The sequence below is a fragment of the Azolla caroliniana genome, unplaced genomic scaffold (assembly GCF_043228905.1).
Source record: "Azolla caroliniana isolate FFs.n. ecotype wild unplaced genomic scaffold, voAzoCaro1.0.p SCAF_11, whole genome shotgun sequence".
NCBI classification, from domain to species: domain Eukaryota; kingdom Viridiplantae; phylum Streptophyta; class Polypodiopsida; order Salviniales; family Salviniaceae; genus Azolla; species Azolla caroliniana.
The window spans coordinates 9519277-9535403 of record NW_028230446.1 but is presented as its reverse complement, the minus strand read 5'-3'; the positions used below and the strand labels follow the sequence as shown (position 1 = coordinate 9535403).

The window sequence follows — 16127 nt, the reverse complement described above, 5'->3', positions numbered from 1 at the left end:
TATGACAATGTACATGATTCAATGTGTATGGATGTGTGATTTTAATATGTGCATAATCGGGAAAAGGATCACGATACCCCTGGAAGTTCGTCTATTTACCAGAATGCCCCTGGAAGTTCCAAATTTACCAAACTACCCCTATCTTCAAAAAAATACACTTTATAAAGTAATTATACACTCAAATCTACAAGCCCTATTTACCAAAATACCCTTAAACCTCATAGAATCTTTCTTTTCTTTCTTGTTCATCATCAATCGTCTTCATCAGGTCAGTAGTCTCTCTCTCTCTCTCTCTCTCTCTCTTTGATCATATTCGACCATGCTTTACACATCTCTTCGATCGAGCCCAATCTTTGCATGAATTCCTCTCACAACCACAATGTGCACTCTCGATTGCAACATTCATTGGTAAAGTTCTTGAACATCGAGAGTCACTACTCACTTTCACACATATCACGCGAAATGTAATATTTTTGGTCTCATAGGTCATATTTGACCTCCGAAGACAATAATATAATCTATCTATCTCTCTCTCTCTCTCTCTCTCTCTCTCTCTTTGTGTGTGTGTGTGTGTGTTTATATGTAGACATTTCTCTATTATTAGGTTTGGTCTTTCTTCTTTTATTATTCAATCCCCTTTTCCTACTAATTTTTCTTTTTCCTGTATCCTTCAAAGATTTCTTCTTCTTCTTCTTCTTTAGAGAAAACCCCTTCTTTCAACCTCACAATATAACTATATTAGGGAAGATACCATCAGATTGCATCTTTTCAAAGCATTCAACTACTTCTTCAGATTTTCCATTCTCAGCTTATCCAACCATCAATGATGTCCAGGGGATTGTATCTCTAACATGTAATTTTTTGAAAACCTATCTAGCTCTCTCGATTGAGCCACATTTGCATAAGTATCAACGAAAGTGGTAGCCAATGAGATATCACTATGTAGGAAACCTCTCGAATCACATTCTACATGTACATGAAGACTTGTTCTCATGTCTCTTAACCTTATACAAGCCTTGAGCAAAGCAACAAAAGTATGTTCATTTGGATGTGAAGAAGAAACATCAACGTTTCTCATCGTTTTGCATAGATCCAATGCTTTCTGTGGCTGACCACAATTGTTGTAACCTGATAGCATGAAATTTCATGAAAGCTCATTGCGAAGAGATGTACGATCGAACTGATAGAGAGCATCGAGCATACATCCAACTTTAACAAACAAAGGAACCCAATAGTTTCCTAATACTTTATCACATTACAGTCCTTTTATGCAGATGCACTCATAGAGTTGTAGAGCATATACTCTGTTTCTACCATTCCGGCATTTACATAAAAGCCTTGCAAACTCTTTAGCAAAGGAATGAGAACTTGAAAGAAGAAGAAGGTCAACTTCTAACTGATTATGCATCTCTTATATATAGAGATATACCATTTCTTCTTCACGTTCTCCTTGTTCTTCTTCTTCTTTTTTATCAGAGAATAAGTGTGGTATTTTATAGCCAGATTGATAATGTTTTGCGAGGGATAGTGTCATGAATCCGTGAACATTATGTGGCTTCACTTGGGCTTGAACCCAAGACCTTGTAATACATAATCAAGAACCTAACCATTAAGATAACATATGATTATATGAAATAATAAAAGCTACTTCTTATAATAGATTGATATTTTAAATGTTCTAGAACATCGTAAAACATTCTAGAATATCCTAGAACATCTTAGAATATTCTAGGTCTAGAACATTCTAGAACATTATAGAAATCACTAGGTTATTCTATAGGAACCTATAAATATGGACATACAATTCTTCTCAAAACCAATTCGAATCAACACTAGTCTTAAGCTCTCATCGCCTATCTTGTATCCATTCTTATTCTACTATAATACATTCATTCTTCTCTTATCATTTCATTCCTCTTCTTGTGATCTCTTTATATCTTTCTTCTATCACTTTACCTTCTCTCTTGGTTCTGACAGTTTGATTTGAATTTCTTCTTCTCATCTAGCCTCTTCCACAAACACTAGTAAGTACCCATGGCAGCTGGCAACGCACAAGAATACTTTGCCCTTGTTGTAGAAATGGAAAATCTCAAAAGCAAGTTTGCATCACTAGAGTTGGAGAATCAACGATTGCTTGAAGACCTACAAAAGGTTTCAGTAGAGAAGCAACAAATACACGAAGGGTTCAACAACTAGAGTCAGCAATAGTAGCTTCACCACAATTGAAAGTCGACAGTCAAGGAGTTCTTAAGGAGCCCAAAATCAGCCTCCCAGCTAAATTCGATGGGTCGAGAGCACATTTTCGGGGTTATATAAATCAAGTGCGGTTGGTAATTCAGATGCATCCCACGCGTTTTCCGACGGATTCATCTCGAGTCGGGTTAGTGGGGACTTTATTGACTGGCACAGCATTGTCATGGTTTGCTCCATTGCTAGAAGCAAATTCGCCCCTACTCAACAACTTTGAAGAATTTATCAAAGAGTTTAAGGCTTGCTTCGGAGACACAGATAGTGTAAGAACAACAATCAACAAGATTCGCACATTGCGACAAGGGGATCAACGAGCATCAATGTATGTAGCCAATTTTCGTCTCATTGGAAGTGACATTCCTTGGGACAAACAAGCTCTAATGGAGCAGTTTCGTTTGGGCCTCTGTGGAGATGTAAAAGATTTCCTTCTTACCTTCCCTGAGGATCCAAAATCCCTTACAGAAGCTATTAACTGAGCAATACGGTGTGATAATCGGCTTTTTGAGCATCGGTCCGAGCGACAACAACAACAAACAAGATCAAGATTTATGCCAACTTATGCATCAGTGATGGCACAATCTCCAAGGCAACAATATAGCCCCGTCCCAACTCCACGGAAAGCATGTAGCCCAACACCAATGGATAGCCTGACACTGATGGAGATTGATATGACCCGGCGACAAGGACCTTTATCAGATGAAGAGAAACAACGTTGTCGAGCAAATTGACTATGCTTATATTGTGGAGGTCCAGGACATATTGCCATTCATTGTCCACACAGACCGAGACGTCAGGTACATCACATTAACTATGATAATAGAAATGAGTCTCGCATTGTTGAAACGGTGCCAATTAGTGTTTCTAGTAATCCAACTCTATCCAATAAGTTTGAGGTCCTAAGCCAATTAGAAGAGGAGTCAAGCGAATAAGTCCGGCCAAAATCGGAGCCGTTTGGTTGGACAGTCCTCAATCTGTATAGCTTAGTGTGGGTTCCATCTCTTCCAAGCATGTTAGTAGAGATTTCTCAAGTCAAGTACAAGTTAGGACACCAAGTTGTCAATTTCATGTCCCAGCTCTCTTAGATACCGGAGCCAATTCTTGTTTCATGGATAGAGAGTTTGCCCGAAAACATCAAATAGCCTTGCATAAACTTCCTTGCCCAATTTCCGTAGTAGTGATTGATGGACATCCCATAGCTTCTAGAAAGATATTCGAGGAGTCTGAGCCGATACACATACTCTTAGGTGATTTAGGATGTGTGGTCTCCTTTAACATAATCCGTAGCCCTAAGCATCCAATAGTCCTTGGTTTGCCACGGTTCGAGCTACACAACCCAAGAATTGATTGGAGACGACAAGAAATTAGGTGCCCTTCAAAAGGAAACTTAGTAGTCAAGGGTTGAACCCAGGATCGTGCCCTTGAAAAACATAGTGTTACCAATTCACCCTGTACCAAACATGTTGTTCCTCTTCATCAAATTCCAACCATCACCCTAGAACAATTATGCCAAGAAGGAGCAAAAGAAGATTTATTCTTATTTGCCATATCAGCTGCACCTTCTAATGACACTCAAGGGACGTCAAAGGTCTACATTCCTAAAAAGTACCAAAAATATGCTAATGTCTTCGACAAAGTCAAAGCTAGTGTACTTCCAAAGCATCAGCCATACGATTGTCCCATTGATCTACATCCAGGAAAAGAGCCACCATGGGGTCCGATCTACAATCTATCACCAACGGAGCTTGAGGTTTTTCGAGCATACATTGACGAGAATCTTGCAAGTGGATTTATTTGACATTCAAAGTCTCCAGCTGGTGCTCCTATCTTTTTCGTGAAGAAAAAGGACGGCTCACTTCGTTTGGTCGTGGATTATCGGGGATTAAATAAAATGACAATAAGAAATAGGTATGCTCTACCTTTAATTTCCAGTCTTTTAGAGCGCATTGGTGGGGCAAAGCATTTTACCAAGATTGATCTAAGGGGTGCATCTAATCTTGGCCGTATTCGATTGGGAGATGAGGGGAAGACTGCATTTCGCTCGATATGCCCATTTCGAGTATACAGTTATGCCTTTTGGGCTCACAAATGCTCCTGCCGTGTTTCAACATATGGCAAATGACATTTTCCGAGATTTTCTAGATATCTTTCTTATCATCTATTTAGATGATCTATTGATTTACTCTAGAACACAAGTGGAGCATGATATACATGTCCGGAAGGTACTCCAACGCTTAAGAGAGTATGGTCTTTATGCCAAACTAGAGAAGTGCAGTTTTGATTGCAAAGAAGTTGAGTTCTTGGGTTATACCATTTCATCCAAAGGTATCTTCATGGATCCAACGAAAGTTCAAACACTATTGGAATGGCATACTCCAAGTTCTGTTCGCGATGTCCAGTGTTTCCTTGGATTTGCCAACTTCTACCGCAAATTCATATGGAATTATTCGAAGATTGTATTGCCACTTACTCAACTCACCAAGAAAAATCAAGCATTTGTTTGGACTCCTGAAGTAGACAAAGCCTTTACTCAGTTGAAAGAGGCATTCACATCAGCTCCTGTCTTAGCTCATGTTGATCTAGAAAAGCATTTATCATTGAGGTAGATGCCTCCAACTTTGCATTGGGGAGCATCCTATCACAACCAGGTGAAGATGGGCACTTACATCCAGTCGCGTTTTATTCAAGGAAGTTTAATGCTACGGAGATCAACCACGAGGTGCATGACAAAGAGTTACTAGCTGTGGTCGACTCTTTTACGCAATGGAGACAGTTCTTGGAAGGTTCACCTCATCAAATCATCATTTATAGTGACCACAAAAATCTTACATATTTTCAAACGACTCGAGTGCTAAATAGGCGACAAGCTCGGTGGGCGCAAATTTTAACTCGTTTTGATTTCAAGATCATTTTCCACCCAGGGAACCAGCGCTCATATTTGACACTTCACCCTAGAGATCCAGCTTTCGACAATCAAAAGCAAGTTCTCCTTGGTTCAACAAAGCTACAAGCAACCACGGTTTGTGTCACGCCATTGGATTCAAGTCTTCTTGATACTATTTGACAACAACTTAACTTTGATGATTTTGCTAGGGATGTCCTCACCCACCTTGGTCCAAATCATGCATTTTGCTCCACATTGCCAGGGACATCTCGACGCTATAAGGAGTTCAAGTGGTAAGGTAACTTACTTTTCTACAAGAATCTACTTTATGTCCCTAATGGATCACCACGCCTTTGAGTGTTGGAGCACTGTCATGATGCCCGTATGGCCGAACACTTTGATATTGCCAAGACCATGGAGCTAGTGAAGCGATTATTTTGGTGGCCTCATTTACAACAATTCGTTGAAAATTATGTTCGCACATGTGACACATGTTGCCGAGCTAAAATTCCTAGGCATCATCCTTATGGGTTGTTACAACCATTGCCAACTCTGAGCAAGCCATGGCAATCAATTAGTATGGATTTCATTACAGATCTGCGACCTTCACAAGTTTTTGATGTTATTTTCACCGTAGTGGATCGGTTTACAAAGATGGCACATTTTCTACCCTGCGTAAAAAGCATCAGTAGTCAAGAAACAATAGATATCATTATGCGTGAAGTATTTCGTGTTACCCGGCCGACAAGAGGGCTAGAAGATGTCCAGACCAGAGTGTGAAAAGGGGAATTGTTATTTGGGAATTTGTTGTAATTACTAGTCTTAATATATTAATATATGAGAAGATGTGGACGGACCGACCGAATCGGTATGCCGATCCGGATCCGGCCCGATCCCGAATAGGTGCCGGTTGGCACCGTTTTGTACTTCGCACCGGTGACCTATATAAAGGCCCGGTTACAATGTAGTCATTAACGTAGAGTAATATAAACCTTTTGTTAATCATTGAGTATTGTTCACCATTCTGTGCTTATTGTATATCTTACGCGTGTTAATGACGTATTGCTAAGTAACTGATTAAGGTCTAATTAAACGTTGTGTCGTAAGTTATCTCGCCGTAACATCCTTTGGTGAAGTGTCTTAAGTGGACACCCTGTGTTAGGTTGTTGTCCGGCCCTAAGGATTAACACAGTTTTTGGCGACCACGATTCCTGCACAATCGCAGTGAACAACGACAGGGATGGATGACTAGGCCAACGGACGACCCGATTACGGAGAGAGCAAGAAGACTTGCTGAACGACGAAGGCGGCGAGAGGCTTTCTAGCAAGCGGCAGAAGAAATCCGATCGGATCGATCATTCTCAAAAGTTATCCGGAAAGTGGTGGAGGAGTCGCTCCGTCTACAACAAAACGCCTACCCGAACGAAGGAAGCAGCTTAAGTAGTCTCCGGGAAGCGGAATCCCTTCTCCAGGCCTTTTCTGTTATTAACCGTTCGGTTGTAGCAAGGAGTGCAGGCGACTTTGTGATATAGTAGATAATGTAATAGTAAAAGAAGAGATTCTAAGCACACACACACACACACACACACACACACAGACTCAAGAAGTTTTCATTAAAATGAAAGGAAAGACCTTATGCAACAAACTAGTTTCGCTTGCTTAGAGCTCATCAGTGCAAAAGGTCATGGAAATACAAATGGTGGTTTATATAGGATGTTGAGAATGGGGAAGGGAGGAGAAAGAGGGAAAGTATAATCATAGTGAGTGGGGTGTAATAAGAGTGTAAATAGATGGAAGGCTATAAGGATTTAAGGTGGAAGATCTTGATGATAGAGGGGGTGGTGATAAAGGGGGAAATGAGTTGGTGATAGGAAGATTGATAGGGTGATAAGACAGATGAGTGAGTTGGATATGGTTATGAGGGGAAATGAATGAGTGATAGGGTATGTAATTATAAGTAAGTAAACATAAGATGGTGAGAAGGTGAAAATTAAGGAAGGAAAATGAAAAAGGAAGTTAGTAAGAGGTGGTGGGGAGAAGGTTTGAGGGAAACGAGGGAAGAGAGAGAGTGTATAAAAAGGTAGTGAGAGGTATAGGGGAGGGGGAAGGGAGAGAGAGAGAGAGAGAGAGAGAGAGAGAGAGAGAGAGAACTATGGATTTTAGTGAAATGTGTAGAAAAAGGTAGTGAGAGGTATAGGGGAGGGGGAAGGGAGAAGGGAGAAAAAAGGGAGAGAGAGAGAGAGAGAGAGAGAGAGAACTATGGATTTTAGTGAAATGTGTAGAAAAAGGTAGTGAGAGGTATAGGGGAGGGGGAAGGGAGAAGGGAGAAAAAAGGGAGAGAGAGAGAGAGAGAGAGAGAGAGAGAGAACTATGGATTTTAGTGAAATGTGTAGAGGTATAGGGGAGGGGGAAGGGAGAAGGGAGAAAAAAGGGAGAGAGAGAGAGAAATATAGATTTTAGTGAAATATAAGGGAATAATAGAGGAGTATAGATAGGAGGGAATGGGAAAAAGGAGATGTGTGACTAGTAAATAGTAGTAAGGGGGAACGAGGGAGGAACGAGGAAGGGGGATATATGAAGGGTGAGAAAATATGTTTATGGGGGTTCTAGGATGTTTTTAGTTTTGACTAGAAAAGAGTGGAGGTTTTTGGATTTTGTCCAACAAATAATGGGTTTAGGGATATTTTGTAGTTGGGGATCTAATTGTAGGCTAGAGTGTAGGCTATTGAGCATTTCTTTGATAATTAGTGTGGGGGTATGGCGAGTATATCTAAGTTTAAAGATAGTGGGTGGGGTGGTTTTTTTAGTTTTTTCTTTGAAGAGGAGAGTGTTTCTAAGGGAGTAAGGGTGTTTTCTAAAGTTCTTTAGAATAAAATGCGTGGGATAACCTTAGGCCCTAAGTCTCGTAAAGAATTTCTTTTGCATATTTAAATAACCTAGGGATGTGCTTTCTCTAACCATATATCTTTTTAATTCATTTGAAACGAAACTATTTTTCACATGGAGAGGGTGATTGGAGGAATAAGGGATGTATTGATATGTATTAAGTGTTTTTTGAAAGCAATTAAAAGTGAATCTATTATTATCTAAGTTAATCCACAAGTCTAAAAAGGGTAGTTTCGTGTAAGAAGTATGTATGGTTAGTTTGATAGAGTTTTGAGTAGTGTTACTATAGAAGTTTAGGTATTCGAAAAGTTGGGGTTTAGTACCAGTCCAAACGCCAAAGGCATCATCAATATACCTAGTGAAATAGAAAAGGTGGGGTGATGGATTGGAATTTTCTACATATGAGAGGAAGAGACATGCGTAGACAACGGAAAAATTACTGCCCATGGTTGTTCCTTTTACCTGTTGATAAATTTGGTTGTTGAATTTTAGGAAGTGGTATTCTAAAGTGAGGGCGCTAAGGGTATAAATCAAATTAGTTTTTTGGTTCGAAAAGTGGGGGGAAATAATATTTTTTAGGGCTAAGAGTCCTAGTTTTGGTGGGATGCTAGGGTAGAGTGATTCAACATCAAAATAAAAAATGAAGCTATTGGGTGGTGTTATAAGTTGTTCTAAGGTTTGGACAAGGGAATGGGAGTCCCTAAGATATTGTTTTTGACGTAGAAGTATAGGGAGGAGTTGGTGGTGAAGCCATTTAGACGTTTGTTCAAATAATGAACCATTATATGAGCAAATTGGTCTATAGCTAACAAGGGTTTTATGTACCTTTGGTAGGAAGTACATATTAGGTACTGAGTAACCTTTAGGAGGTTTGTGTAGGATAAATTGTATTTCTATGAGAGACAGGATATTAAGGTTACGGTTGACTATGTCATGTAGTCGACTTAAAAATTCTTCTAATGGGAGACTATTAACTTTTTTATATGTAGTGATGTCAAATAAATGTTCTAGGGCTTTATCTAGGTATGTTTTTTTATCGAGGACACAAACTCCGATGTTTTTGTCCGCTGGTAGGATGATTATTTGTTTGTTTTTTCTAAGGCTGGTTAGTGCTATTTGGAGGTGTAGTGGTATTTTGGTATTAGGCAGTATATTATTATGGAGGTTTGTGGAGAGAGAGATATTGTGTTTATGGAGTATAGACTCTAATGGTGGATACTTAGTAGGAGGGTTCCAATTCGGGTAGGGTAGTTTGAAGGGATTAGAGGGGGGAGAGTTGAAGTCTTTAAAGAAATGTTTAAGTCTCCAGCATCTACTGAGGTTTTGGTATTCTTGAAGAATGGATTGGTTAGTAGGTGGGGGACAGGGGGGTATAAACTTAAGTCCTAGGTTTAAAAGTTTGATTTCTAATTTACTAAGGGCGTAATTTGAAAGATTATGAATTTTGCTTTTTAAGATAGGAGTCGTGTCTACGGTGGGAGTAAGTGGTTTCCAAAACTTGTATCTAAGCCTTTTAGTGCATGATTTAGTGTAAGGGGAGAAGGGGAAATGGGAGTTTTTTCTACCTAGCCACATGTATGTATCACACGTTAAAGGGGGCCTATCTAGTATGTAAAAGAGACGTTTACACGGGTGTAAGGTGTGCTTAAACCGTTTACTAATTCGTTTAGCACGCCTCGTTACACGTTTTTTGGTTTAGACGTATAAGACGGAGTTTTAGTTATGGGGTGACGGGGGGGTTTGTAAGAGTTGTGTGGGTTTGATTTATTATGTGGGTGGGTGGTTGGGGCCGATAAGTTAAAATTAGGAAAACGGGGAGGGGTGTTAGATGTAAATAGGGAGGGGTTCTTATTCAAATTATGTGAAAATAAGGGGGGTGTGGCATGTGTGGAATTATTAAGAATGGAGAGGGGGGCATGGGAGGAGTGTGTGAAAATATTAGGGGGTGTTGGGGCTATATTAGAGATTGGGGGAGGGGTAAGACCATAATTATACAAAGTTTTGGGGGGAAACTTAGGGTGAGGATCATTACAAAAAGGGGGCACGGGGTTAAATAGGGGAATATTGGAAAGTAACAGGGGGGGGGGGGGATTCAAAGAATTAGTAGAAAGTGTGGGGGGAGGGTTTTGAGAGTGAGTGGGGTATGGGTGCGGTGGCCATGAATAAGGAAAGGGAGTTGGGGTCTTGGTGTGGAAAAGGGATGGGCTGTGTTGCCCCAACGTAGGAGGAGGGAAAGAAAATTGAGGGGGAAAGGAGGGATGAGAGGTCTCGAGGGGCTGAGTATACAAAGGAGGGCTGAGGAGCTGAGGAGGAAGGTGAGAATGGGGGAGATGGACTCTATTGTAATCGAATGTATGACCAGAGGCCATAACCTCGTTGTAGCCTGCATGTGCATTAATCCTGTCAGACTAATGTTGGTTGTGTTGGGCCGACGAGAATCGAGCAGGTGCGGTCGTTGAGTGGAGGCTATGGATCAGAGATGGAGGTGCTCCGTGTGCTGCATGTGGCCAAGCATGCATATAGTGGTTGATGTCTCTGTTGCCGCCGAAAAGTGATGATGGTGGTCGTTGATGGAGATCTTGTGGTGGATGATTATAGCCGTTGATGTCTCTATTGCCGCCGAAAAGTGATGATGGAGGTTGTTGATGGAGATCTTGCGGCGGATGATGCGAACGACCTGTACGAAGGGAAGCATGAGTGGTAAAGTTGGAGTTCGGGTTATGGTGAGGGTAGGCCGAGTTTGTGCTCGGGCCTACCGAAAGCTCGTTGGATCTATAGAAAAGTACTTTTGGGTTTCGATGGTTGAGGTTGTGAGGATATGGGTTCATGCTAACTTCATTATTATTTATGTTGCAGATGAATTGAGGATGGTTGCAGTGCCTGGATGATCCGCGGTGAATTTGTGGTGGAGGAGGCTTCGGGTTTGTTATTCGAGGCTTCGGGTTAGAGTTTGTGTTAGTGTTAGTTTTTAGATTGGGAATTGTTTTAGAGTTAGGGTTGGGATTAGGGTTAGGGTTTGTTCTCAAGTTAGGGTTAGGGTTAGGGTTTGTTCTCAAATTAGGGTTAGGGTTTGTTCTCAAGTTAGGGTTAGGGTTTGTTCTCAAGTTAGGGTTTTTGTGCTGAGCTGTATACTTAAATTTGTTATATTGTACTTTCTCAAAACTATCAACAACTTTTTCAATATCCTCTTCAATATCATCATCTGACTCCATATCTATGTCTATCTCTCTAACATGGTGCTTACTTGTGCTTTGAGTGTTGTCATTTATTGATTGGGCTTTGTCTTTTCTTTGCATAGAAGCTGCCTTAAAGGCTTCCCTATAAGTGAATGAGAGAGCTATAGTATTACATTCTTTTAGAATATTAATTGCTAACTCTTCTTGGAAAATTTCAAGTTGTTTGCTAAATGAGTTTGGGCTTGATTTGGGTTCCTCTACTTCGTCAAAATAAACAGGGGCTTTTAGGAGATTAGCAATTTTGAGTATATCCGAACGCATAGTTATAGGAAAGTCATCTACTGTTTTTGTGTAGTAATGGACAAGACTATCTAAATGCTTAACATATGTGGTAGTGAGATCTTTACTATATTGTGTTGTGATGGAAGTAAACTCTAGTTGTAGGCTTTTATTAATATCTTCCTGCTCAATAATTAGTCTAGGGGGATGGATTCTCAAGCTATGAGGGGCTATATTCTGAGAGTTTAGGTTTGACATACGAGTGTATGTTTTTTTAGCTTTTTCTGCTTTTCGATAGAGGTTTTTAAACTCTGCGATTATCCGACACTTGTAATCTTCAAAGTGTTGGGAAATTAGTGGTGATTCAATGGAGATTACCTGGGTACTAGTAGTTTTTGGAGGGGTCGGAGTAGTTGAAACTATTGGAGCTAGTGGTCTTTTAGTTGGACGTTTGTTGGCGCTTCTAGGTTTCGTAGGAGTGGGTGTAGTGGAAGTAGTCGCCGCAAAAGTCATCATTTGTTGTGGAGGGAACTCAGCATTGTATGGTGATTCGTTGTGAGTCGAAGTATCACTATTATGGGTTCCAAACTCCGATGATAAGCCCTCCATAGAAAATACGATCTAGCCTTTTCTGTTATTAACCGTTCGGTTGTAGCAAGGAGTGCGGGCGACTTTGTGATATAGTAGATAATGTAATAGTAAAAGAAGAGATTCTAAGCACAGAGGAGAGAGAGAGAGAGAGAGAGAGAGAGTCAAGAAGTTTTCATTAAAATGAAAGGAAAGACCTTATGCAGCAAACTAGTTTCGCTCGCTTAGAGCTCATCAATGCAAAAGGTCATGGAAATACAAATGGTGGTTTATGTAGGATGTTGAGAATGGGGAAGGGAGGAGAAAGAGGGAAAGTATAATCATAGTGAGTGGGGTGTAATAAGAGTGTAAATAGATGGAAGGCTTTAAGGATTTAAGGTGGAAGATCTTGATGATAGGGCGAATCCGAAGCATTTTCGGCGCTAGAATCGGATTCAGAAGGGGGTTACAGCGCGCACACGAACTATCGCAGCAATAACGACACCACAGGAGGACCGGAGGACGAGGAGTCGTATACATTACCGACACAGGAACCAGAATTGTCAAACCGGGAACCTCCGGCACTAGACGTGGAGCAACCTTTGGAGCCGGAAGAGTACAAAGAAAGACCTCTGACACCGGAAGTCGAGGAGGAGAAGCCGGCAACTCTGAAGGAGGAGGAACACAAACCTCCGACACTGATAGAGGACCGGCAAAGACCTCCGACTCCAACAGAGGACCAACAACGACCTCCGACGCCAACGGAAGAGTAGGAAAGACCACCGACACCGCCAGCCCGCGCACCGACACCGGACGACGACATGCCGTTCCAGTACCCCAAGTATAGGGATGACCCGGACGCGGAGGCTCATGTTCACGCTTTTCAACAAACATGGGAGGCGAACCATGTGTCACAACGGTTAACCACAGCTGAAGAGGAACGATCTAAGATAGCCGAATTTGGCGTGACATTGGAAGGACCGGCCGCCAGATGGCACCGGATGCAAGACCCCAGCACCATCACCACCTTTGCGGACTTGAAAGCTAAATTCTTGCACTTCTTTCAGAAGGAGGTGGACCAGAGAGAAATGGTGGGCCTATTTTATACCATCCGGCAGGACCCTGGGGAGAGCATTCCTCAATTTGTCATCCGGTTTCAACGGATGCACAGTCAACTTACCCGAACACCTCCGGAGGAAGAAACATGGGCTATATTCTTAGCCGTGCTCCGGTAACCTCTACGTACGGTATGCACGGTCATCGACTTTCGCACAAGTACCGTCGACCAAGTCATCGACTGGGTTAGAGAAATGGAGAAAACAAGCTCTTGGCTAACAATGGGAGCACTCCAACGAGCATTACCAACCGATGAGGATCTCCGGTTTCAACAGGTCATTCAATGCACAACATGCCTAAATGCCGGACACTCAGCACTAGAATGTACCATGCGGTCGCAATGTCTATTGTGCCATTCCAGGAACCACATAATGGAGCAGTGCGAGTACAATTTGTTGAATCGCCAAGCACCACCGGTTCGGCAAATCGAACCACGGAGTACCAAGGAGGAGGAAGAAGAACGTTGGAGGCGAGAAGAGCGATACTGACCGGCACAGGATGTCTGGTACAGGGACAACTATGACCGGTATGATAGATATGATCGGTACTGGGATGATAATGGACGGTATGAAAGATACAATCGGGACCAATCCCCCGGTTACAACCAACGACGGGAAGCCTACGACAGATATGATGACGAGCCCCGTCAAGAGTATCGGAACAAAAAGAAACGCCATTTCAAGAAAAGGGGTCACCTATGGGAACCGGAGAAGGGCGCCTCAAGTAGCCAACCGGATCAAAGCCCCACCGTTACCACAAGTCCTCCACCGGGGAAAAGAAACAACGCCAAATCTAGCACTAACAGGAAAGCATATTGCTACTATTGCCGACAAGAAGGACATTATAGTAATCAATGCCTGACAAAGAGCTATGATAAACAACCGGCGGTGAACATGGCAGTCGCCGAAGTCGCAGACTTGCAGCAGGTAACCACAAGATCGAAGGGTAAGGCGACGGAATGGGAGGCGCAAGAGGCCATTCGCAAGCAGGCAATGGAATGGGTAAAAAAGGCGAATGCGCGAAACATGGCAGAGCTTGCGCAGCAAAAGGAAAATACCGAAGAGCTCGCTGGCGGCAGTCAGCCCGAAAATGCGACATGGCAGGCATTGCAGGAATGCCAAATCACGTTACCATTAGGATGGCTCCTGCAGCTAGTGCCCAGATTCAGAGAAGGACTCAAGACAAGCATGACGGCAGGAGAAACACCACCGGCTCCAACATTCTTCTCAAATCCGGAGGAGGGACCGGCAGTAGTAGACACAAACAGTCCGGCGATCACAGCCATCGTGAAGGGAAAGGAGTTACCCGGAACAGTAATAGATGGAGGATCCGGCGTTAATGTGATTAGCCTCCGAATGTGCAAAACCTTGGGAATCCAAGAGTGGGAACCATGCCCGTTCTGGCTACGGATGGCGGATACAAGCTCAGTGCGACCGACCGGCTTAATACGAGAGTTGGAAGTAACGATCGGCGGCCAGACATTTCGCATCTCAGCAGTAGTGCTACAACTACAGGCACGAGGAGCTTACCCACTATTGTTGGGGCAGCCGTGGTTGAAAACGGCGCACATTAAACAAAACTGGAAGAAGAATATAATCACCTTCCGGCGGGGAAAAGCAAAAGTACGGGTACCGACACAACCACGAACGGGTACCGGGAAGGAATTGACACCCCTATATGCCGAATGCATCAATATGCTGGACGGATTAGCAGACGAAGAGGTAGATCAATACTTGCAAGATACTCCGAAGATTGTACCTCTGTTCGAAATCGATGTAGCCGAAGCCGTATCACCATACATACTGCCACCGGACGGAGCCGACGAGGAACCAAATAAAGAAGTGATCCGGGAGCTACGGCAAGCACAGGAGGCACTTGAAAGAGAAATGGTCGTATCGCAATGGGTTAAAGCATCCCAACTAGAGGAGGTAAATCTAGGAACTACGGAAGAGGCGAGACCAGTGCACATCGCCAAGGAAATGACTCCGGAGAACAAAACGGCGATGATTACATTTCTCAAAGAATTTCGGGATGTGTTTGCCTGTTCTTACGAGGATATGCGAGGGCTCGATCCTCAGCTATATCAGCATCAGATACATTTGAGCAAAGACGCCAAACCGGTAGCACATCGGCGGTACCGGATGAATCCAAATTACGCCGCCAAAGTCAAGGAGGAAATCAACAAGTTGCTGAGGGTTGGCTCTATCCGCCCAGTAAAGAAATCTACATGGTTGAGCCCGATAGTAGTCGTACCAAAGAAAAACGGCAAAATTAGAGTTTGTGTCAACTACCGTAAGCTTAACGCGGCGACGGTAACAGATGCATTCCCACTCCCATTTATGGATGGAGTTTTGGACGCAGTCGCCGGCCATGAGGTATACACTTTCTTAGAAGGATTTAGCGGATACAACCAGATCCGGATGCACCCCGATGACCAGGAGAAAACGGCTTTGATCATCAAATGGGGAGTGTTTGTTGCAGTAGTAATGATGGCGCCGGCAACGTTCCAGAGGATCATCATGGAAATATTCGGAGAATTCATACCGACATTCATGCAGGTGTTTCTGGATGACTTCGCCGTCTATAGCCGGGAAGGAGATCACTTTCAGCACCTCCGACTGTGACTAGAGAAATGTCGGGCTTACCGGCTAAGCTTGAATCCGGCAAAATGTGTATTCGGAGTGTCAAGCGGGGCACTATTAGGACACATTGTGAGCAAGGAAGGAATTGCCGTGAACCCAGACAAAGTAAAAGGAATCTTGGAGGCATCGACACCAACAACGGCGAAAGCATTAAGCCGTTTCTTAGGCCAAATCCGGTGGCATAGCCGAATGCTCCGGTATCTGGCGGACCTAGCTACACCATTGCATGTTGCGGTATACCGAACACCATTCCAGTGGACCGACACCGAAGAAAAGGCATACCGGGCACTCAAAGTACTATTGTCGCAAGCGCCGGTAGTGCAACCCCCA

At 42.8% G+C, this 16127-nt stretch overlaps 1 long non-coding RNA gene across 1 annotated transcript; it reads left to right on the top strand.

The window, feature by feature from the left end:
* Positions 1–10996: 10996 nt before the first annotated feature.
* On the top strand, positions 10997–11210 carry LOC147857721 (uncharacterized). Its single transcript, XR_015530447.1, has 2 exons — positions 10997–11031; positions 11103–11210. It is a non-coding gene; the product is annotated as an uncharacterized LOC147857721 (long non-coding RNA).
* The last annotated feature ends 4917 nt before the right edge of the window (positions 11211–16127 follow it).